Source organism: Sceloporus undulatus, chromosome 5 (genome assembly GCF_019175285.1).
Source record: "Sceloporus undulatus isolate JIND9_A2432 ecotype Alabama chromosome 5, SceUnd_v1.1, whole genome shotgun sequence".
NCBI lineage: Eukaryota > Metazoa > Chordata > Lepidosauria > Squamata > Phrynosomatidae > Sceloporus > Sceloporus undulatus.
This window is the reverse complement of record NC_056526.1, coordinates 84,497,947-84,506,545: the sequence shown is the minus strand read 5'-3', so window position 1 is coordinate 84,506,545 and position 8,599 is coordinate 84,497,947. Positions and strand designations below refer to the sequence as shown.

General features: G+C 42.0%; 1 protein-coding gene across 5 annotated transcripts in view; it reads right to left on the bottom strand.

The window, feature by feature from the left end:
• SLC26A5 (solute carrier family 26 member 5) overlaps positions 1 to 8,034 on the bottom strand; it is a 46,137-nt gene extending 38,103 nt beyond the window's left edge. For 2 of the 5 annotated variants that reach the window (XM_042467251.1, XM_042467254.1), the window contains exon 1: positions 7,912 to 8,034. The gene's annotated coding sequence lies outside the window, so the exon portion shown is untranslated. Of the gene's footprint in view, positions 1 to 5,218; positions 5,240 to 7,890 lie in introns of those variants that run through there. The other 3 variants (XM_042467252.1, XM_042467256.1, XM_042467253.1) reach the window with 3 other exon arrangements.
• Positions 8,035 to 8,599: the final 565 nt, after the last annotated feature.

Here is an 8,599-nt window from a genome sequence, read left to right as displayed (position 1 = left end):
CCCTGCTTCCCCCTTTCTGTCTCACTGCCCCCCTGGATCTTTTCACTAGCCCGGGGGGGGGGGCGTACTGCCCACTTTGGGAATCACTGCCCTAAAGTGTAAAGCCAGCATGACCACCAAAAAGAAAGAAATTAACTGATCTTTATCCCTGATGTGACTGACACTGTACTACGCAGAGATGATTGGAGTAACAGCACAAAATCTAAGCTGTATAGGTTAATATTTTAGAAAACCTCAGTCTTTCTTGATTCCTCAGATACAAGAGTCAAATTGGGGCTGCAAGTTAGGGATGTTGTTTACTTTACCCTAAATCTTAACAGTGGCACTGAACTATGCATTAGACATTAAGTGCTTCCCTTAACTTTTGAAACAGAGAAGAAATTGTACGCCTACTCAAGCCAGGCTAGCCCCTACTCAGATCCTGCTAGCAAAAATGTCAGTTTTTGATGGGTTAACATCTCTGATACGGCTAATAAGAGGATCAAGATATTGGGTTCTCAGCTCTGAATATAACAGACATTCTAGAAGGAAATAACCTAAGTCTTCCATCTTTTTGTAAGCATTTGGACACCATCCATGTACAGTAGGTATGCCTTTATATTGTTGTTTGACTTTCATTAGGGACAGAATATTCAGTCTGCACCTAATAAGACAGATATTGAGAACATGCGGACAAGTGAAGACTAGTTAAGAAGTGAAGGACTTACATAAGAGAGCGGCAGTTAGACGCTAGTGCAACATTTTTCTGGAGATCAATATTGGCTAAATGCCCTGCAACTTCCAGTCAGGAGCCTTCTGCAACCCAATAGCTCAATGATAAACCCAGATCAGATACAAGATGACAGGTTTTTGTAGCCCATTCTGGTCCCATTTCCTCATATGTCAAAACCAGAGGTGATACCAACTGGAAAATAATCTTGAGCTATAAAAATATGGCTAATTTCTGAGCCAGGATTTTAACTGACCAGCATGCAGACTGTGTGGTAGATATTAGACAGAAGCAATAGCAGTACCTTGACTGTTCTTCACAGATCATGACCATTCCCCTTTATTTGAGAGTTCTGTATCATACAGCCTGTCATGAGAGCCAGCATGGTGTAGTGGTTTGGGTGTTGGGACTATGACTGGAGAACACGGTTCAAATCCCCACTTGAACTGACTGACCTTGGGTAAGTCACATCCTCTCGTCTTCAGAAGATAGCAAGGGCAAACCCCCTCTGAAGAAAATTGCCAAGAAAACCCCATGATAGGTTAGCCTTAGGGTTGCCATAAATAATTAAAAAATGACTTTGAGTCACACAGCAACAACACAACCAGCCTGTCCTAATTCCCCAAATGCCCTGTCTGCCTCAGATATGGTGGAGGACGCTATTTCATTCTATAACCTAAATGCCCCACATATTAGAAACACTCAATATACATTCCAGTCAGTCAAGAAAGAGGATACCAGGGATTGCAGTAACCACAGAGGCACTGCAGAAATTTCCCATGGAAGCAAAGCGATGCTCAAAATTCAACAAAAAAGATTTTTATCATATAAAGAGCAAGAAATTCCAGATATCCAAGTTGGGTGCAAAAAAGAAAGAGGCACTAGTAGATCATATTGCAAAGATATGTTGGATAATGGAACACAACAAAGGATTTCAACCGAAAATCAATGTGTTCTTTATAGATTATAGCAAATTGTGTAGATCATGAAAGGCTATGGATCACTCTTAAACAAATGGGGTCTGCCTCAACATTAGATCGTCTTGATGCATAACTTTTACTCAGGACAAAAAGCCACCATCGAGACAGAATATACATAATGGCTTTCAAGTTGCAATGAGATCAGGCAAGGCTACATTTTATCACCCTATTTGTTTAAGTTATATTCTGGCATATTATGTAAACCTGGAATAGACTGAAAGGAATAAGGCATGAAAACTGAAGGAAGGAACATCAACAATTTAAGATATGCAGATAACACCATACTACTAGGAGAAAATGACCACCATCATCTACAGTATATGCCACCTTTCTCCTGGAAAGAAACCCAAGATGGCTCATAGATAAAAATGTTTGAAATACAATAAAAAATTAAGAACACTTAAAATCATCTTGCTAAAACAGCATAAATTTACATAAAACATTCAAAAGATAGAAACATAAATAGAGGAAACACCCCTATAAAAGCCTTCCTGACAACGATTACATATTTAAAGCTTGCTTGAATAAACATGCCTTTGCCTGTTGATGAAAGAAAAGCCAACCAAAGCCCCATAGAAGGGTACTCAAGAGTGGGAGCAGCCACTGAGAAGGCTCTCTCTTGTGTCTGCACCAAGTGAGCCTGTGCAGGCTATAGGACCGACAGAAAGCCTTCCCCTGTGGATCTTAGGATCCTTGCAGGTTTGTGTGGGGTTATATGATCTATTGAATAAAGTCAGTGAAGAAAGTACAAAGGCAGGCTTACAGCTGAATATTAAGAAAACAAAATAAGGACCACAGGCAATTTGCATAACTTTAAGGTAGACAATGAAGATACTAAAATAAAGATTTTCTGTACCTAGGTCCATTCATTAATCAGAATGGAGATTGCAGTCAAGAAATCAAAAGACTAAGACTTGGAAATGCAGCTATGAAGATAGAAGACAAAATCAAGTGTAAAGTTATATCACTAAATATCAAAATCAGGATTGTTCGTGCCATTGTATTTCTAATTTCTATATATGGTTGTGAGAGCTGGACAGTGAAGAAAGTTGATAGGAAGAAAATCTATTCATTTGAAATGAAGTGTAACTCATTTCAAATGTGGTGCTGGAAAAAAGTTCTGCAGACACTGTGGACAGTCAGAGACAAATAAATAAGCCCAAGAGCAAATCAAGCCTGAATTTTCTGTAGAAACCAAGGTCCAAACACAGTGCAGAAATAATCCAGTCTAAGACTGCTTTACCTGCCCTGGCCCAGTGCTAGGGAATCCTGGGAATTGTAGTTTATTGTGGCACCAGAGCTCACTGACAGAGAAGGCTAAATGTCTCACAAAACTACAGTCCCCAGAATTTCCTAGCATTGAGCCAGAGCAGTTAAAGCAGTCTCAGACTGGACTATTTCTGCAGTGTGTTTTGGACCCAAGATGACAAAACTGACACTATCATACTATGGACATATTATGCAAAGACATGACTAATTAGAAAAGATAACAATTTTGGAAAGCAACAGGAAAAGAGGAAGACCACATCACAGGTGGATAGATTCAACCAAGGATGCCATGTTTCCTAGTTTGCAAGGCATCAGGCAGAGCTGTTGGTAACAGAGTGACTCTTATTCGTATGGGCCGCCATAAGTCAAAATTGATTTGACAGCAATTGACAAAAACAACAAAGCTAAATGGTAGTCCCATCAGCTTCTATAGGTGAAATGGGGAAGGCCATATTGCCCTTTACCTCAAGCAGCAACATGTCCTGTGCCAGCTCTGTCACGAGACACTTTGGGTCATTGATATTCCAGGAAGCACTCTATCAATGAACTCACATTTCATGTGTAAATTCATATCTAAATTCAACATATGTTCAAGTACAGAGTTGTATTTTGGTGAAATGTGTTTGTCCCTGGGTGTCCCATTACGCTCCACAGTGCTTATATTTGTTCTAAACAAAGGAACGGTTTAAAAGGTCACTAATGCCCATTTATGGATCACATGATTCTTACATGACAAGTTGATTAAACACTGCAATAATCTGAGAAGCACTGCAAAGCAGTAAGCTTTTCCACAGTTCATTTAGGTAAGTGATGGCACCAGTTCTCAGCATAAATGGCTTGTAGGCTCCCCTGTGAGAGAAGTGTGACAGGTTTAATATTTTTCTCCATTGTTCTGACATTTCTGGAACACCAAAGGCCATTCCATGGTGTTCTTCATGCTGATACTGGCTTGAAGACTAACCTGACCAACCCATTTAGCTTGGCAAGTTCATAAAGCAAATGAAGCTTTTAATCAAGCTGACATCCCAGAGTCAATACTTGCTATGTTCACTGATGGGATCACACGGAGGTTATCTAGGTACTTGCCAATAACAAGATGGGAAGAAACACATGGGTCAGTGCTTCTTGTGCAAGTTAACAAAATTGCAGATATACTTCACTTCACACTCTAAAGTGTGCACCGTGTCCATTATCTTTATCAGCTGCTAGAGCAATGGGTCTGCACCTTCCCTCCAATTTCAGAATAATGCAATCAATATTGCACACGAGAGTACAGAGTATGTCAATGAATACAGGTGTATCTTTACTCTCTTTTCCATGGCATTATGCCACAGCCCAAAATATTGGAGTATGGAGGGAAGCCAGTTCAAGTCCTTGATGTGTTTATTGTACTAAATCTGTTGGCCTTGTTAGCACTGTGACAACCATGCTCCGTAACAGCAGCTTATATGACTAATCTTTCCCCTTTATAATCATTCTGCTATCAACACCAATGTCCCAGTAAACTCTCAACTGTTTGTTCAACTGAACAGAGTTGTTCACGTATCCACTACCTAAAGGAATGCTTATCTGTTTTATATGCAGGATAGCTAAGATGGCTATTATCATTTCTAAATGGCCAGTTTTATGGCAGCTCAATTTCACTTTTCATATTTGTATGGCTTTTTTGATAGAATACACTTCGATATTCTTAGTGCTCTTCACCAATAAGTGCGTGTTTTTGGCTGGATTATCTGTGTTCTCGAAACAGGCTCAGATTAACAAATTGTCCCTTAAACTAGTTTTACTTTACTGATGAGAACTCTCCACACAGAGATTTTCCTGCTGTGAGCACATAGTTCAATACAAGGATGAACAACATGGAGCCCTCTAGAAGTTGGACTGCAAGTCCCATCGCTCCCAGCTAGCAGCTCCAGTGATTTTTCAACAACACACGAAGGATCTAAATTTCCCACTCTCCTTTAAAGCCTTAAAATCAAGGACGCTCAATGGGTAAAGGTTTTTCTGCACTCAAAACACATACCCATCCAGCCAAATCTGGTTAAGTAAACTTCCCACTGTGTGCGTAGGCTGCCCTTGGACAGAAGCTGCCATTAACATTTAAAAATATCTAACAGGTTTCACTTTTATGTTGAGAACTGATTTCAACCTCCCTCCCTCCATATTTTGAAAATACTCTATTATGTTATCAAAACTGAAGGGCACAACCTTTTTCTTTCTCTTGCCATTATTCTTTAACGATAGGTTTTAAGAAAATTACATTAAAGTTGCAGCAAGTGGAGTTCCCCCCTCAGCGGTTCCAATTGGAGAGCCTTTTTCATTACACAAGATAGTGAAGTTGAACACTTTGGCCAGCCAGTCCTCATTTGTGTACCAGAACAGGCAGGCTGTAAATCTTGTCCCTATAGTAAAGGATGATTAAGCAAAAGTGATACAAGAAGTGAATCAATTAGAAGAGGAAGTGAAGAGAACAATTACAGAGGATGAATCAGACGGAAGGGAAGAGGGCAGTGGTTAAGACAATTGCAGCAATGGATAGGATCAGGCAACAATCAACAGTGGCGAGTTGAGGGCCTTTTGGCTGGTGCCAAGACAATGTGGCAACAAGAAATGGGCATAACATTTACAACTTCTGGGTAAGAGGTATGATTACATCCAGACCACAGACAAATTTACTATGGTTGGTTCCGTTTCAAAACAAGCTCGGTTGTGATTGACAAACTGGGATGGGCAGGAACTCACTGTGAGTGTTTTACTCTAATGCCTACTTTTTCAAAGTGAAGTCTCATCCTTGAGTTTTGTGAAATAGAACAATGATACACTGTTGGCTGAAAGCTTTTTTCATGATTGCGGACAATTTCATGGCAATTTACCCACGGCGAGCCTCTGGTGTGATATTCTCCTGACAACAACTCTAGAGGCCAGGGTTCAAACCCTTGCTTAGCCATGGTAAACCACTGGGGTGACCTTAGACAAATCACACTCTCTCAGCCTCAGAGCAAGACGACAAACCTCCTCTGAAGAAACTTGCCAAGGAAACACCATGATAGGTTTGCCATAGCATTGCCATAGGCCAGAAATGACCTGAAGGCACCCAACAACAAACACTAAGGGATGGTCCATGTTGGTCAGTCCTGGAGAGTCTCCAGAAAAGAAATACAGTCATTTTAGACAATGGTACTGGACTCTGGCACTCTTGGGAGAAAAAATTGCTGGTCTGCCACATCTGAAATAGAAAACACCTTTGAGCACATGCAGAGTGTTTGCACTTATATATGCCAACTGACCCAAACCAGACTTATGCGCTAGAAGGGCAAAAGCTTCTAGTTCAGAGGGCATTTCTCATCTACCTCCACCTGCAGAAAGGAAGTCCAGCTTGCTCTTCTGATTTTGCCAAGTGGGAAATGGAACCTGTTTCAACATATTTTAAAAAGCTACAACAATTTGCATTGTTCAAGACAAGATTTTTAAAATAAATAAATATTAATATCAAAATAAAAGGTGGGAAGGGGGACCTCCTGAATGTCTATTAACTGCACACTCTACGCTCTACAATGACTGTGTGGCATAGTGGTTTGAGTATTGGACTACAAGTCTGGAGACCAGAGTTTGATTACCAGTTCAGCCATGAAACCCACTGGGAGACCTCAGGCAAGCCACACTCTCTCAGCCTCAGAGGATGGCAATGGCAAACCCCCTCTGAAGAAACTTGACAGGAAAACCCCCCATGATAGAGTCGCCATAAGTCAGAAACGACTTGAAAGCACACAACCACCACCACTTAACTAGGCATATCACTCGCCAGACAGAGAGTGCCACATTTTTTCTCTCTTTCAGTCAGGGGTTGCCACTTTTCATTGTTTTAAAAACAGCCCTTTTCCTGTGGCTTTTTAAGCAAAGCCAAAGATAACCAAAATTAAGCAAAATTTCACCACCGCTTGAATTCTCAGGAAGTCAAGGAATCCTCTCAGTTTCAATTTCCCTGCAACAAGATACGTACCACCTTTCAAGACCTCCCAACTTTTTAAAGGAGAACCAAAGAAGTGGCGTAGTGGTGACAGCCTTGGGCTAGAGTTCGAATCCTGACTTGGCCATCCAAGGGGCCAGTCACATTCTCCTTTGGGCATCCTCCTCACAGACCAATGGCTATCTGCGTCTGGCTTTGCACTCCACCAAATGCATCTGAGGAAGCAGACCGAAGTCTACGAAAAGCTCATGCTGCCAACTTCTTTCTTTGAGTCTCAAAAGGTGCTACAAGACCTCTCTACATACTGATTCTACAGACTAACATGGCTATATCTTTGAATTCTGCCTTGGGCAAGTCACACTCTCTCAGCCTCAGAGGGTGGCAGTGGCTTGTCCAAAACAGAAAAGACCAAGATGACAGGTCAGCTTTACGGGCCCATTATATGTCAGAAACAACTTGGAGGCATAGAATTACAACAAACAGCTAATAATGTTTTTTTATTTATTAAATAAACTATTCCCTTCTGTGGAGAAGGGGAAAGAGAAAATACAAATCCCCTGCCACTGTGAGGGGAGGAAGCACTGAAGGAAACAGGCTGCATCCACACTGGAGAAATAACCCGGTTTGGCAGCGCTTTAACTCTTTGTCTGGCTCAGGGCTATGGATTCGCTCCGCTCTGGGCCCACAACAAACTCCAACTCCCAGAATTCCATAGCCTTGAGCCGAAGAAAGAGTTAAAACGGTGCCAAACCGGGTTATTTCTCCAGTGTGGATGCAGCCTGAGGCGTTTTTGAGAGACATAGGCGCATTATGAGGCAGGTGAGGGGGGGCGTCCCTCATCCTCATCCTCGTTTCCTATTGGCTGGGGTCTTTCTCCCCCCTCCCTTCTTCGCCCCCCCATAAAGAAAAGGCTCAAGGGTTTGGCGCGCGGGGCAGCCGTTGCTCAGGTGCGCATGCGCACGTGCCTCTGTCCACGCGCCGCTCACCTCCTCAGACCTCTTCAGTCCTCCTCGCTTCGCTTTGCTCCCAAGCCCAGTAGCCGTCTCCGTTAAACAGTAACCCCAGGGAACTCGTCTCCGCCCTTGGCCAGATTATTCCCCGCCTCCTCCTCCTCCCAGATACCCGGCATATTGCAAAGAAAGACGGAGACAGCCCCAGCAGCAGCCGCTACCCTATTAAAGGCTCCGTTGCAGGCGCTGCTCCTGGGATTGGTAGTTTCCGCTTCAGTTCTGGGCCATAGACGGAGGAGGAGAGGAGGACTACAAGCCCCAGCATGCAACGGGGCGCCTCGTTCTGAGGCAAGGAACGCCCTCAAATAATAAGTGTCGCCTCGTTTGCCTCAGAGTAGAAAGCCAAGCACTGTGTTTGTGTGTCCTCCTGTCGATTTAGGGTGACCCCATGTGAATCTCACAGGGTTTTCTGAGGCGAGTTGGTTTCAAACAATTAAGAAAGTCTGTACTGTATGTGAAACCACACCAAATATACACAATGTAAAATATAGTGTAAAATCACATAAAATATACACAATATGAAACATAATGTAAAATCACGAAAATATACACAGTATGAAACAATGTAAAATCACATAAAATATACACAATGTAAAACATTATACAAAGTCACATTAAATAGACACAATGTAAAACAATGTAGAATCACATAAAATATACAAAT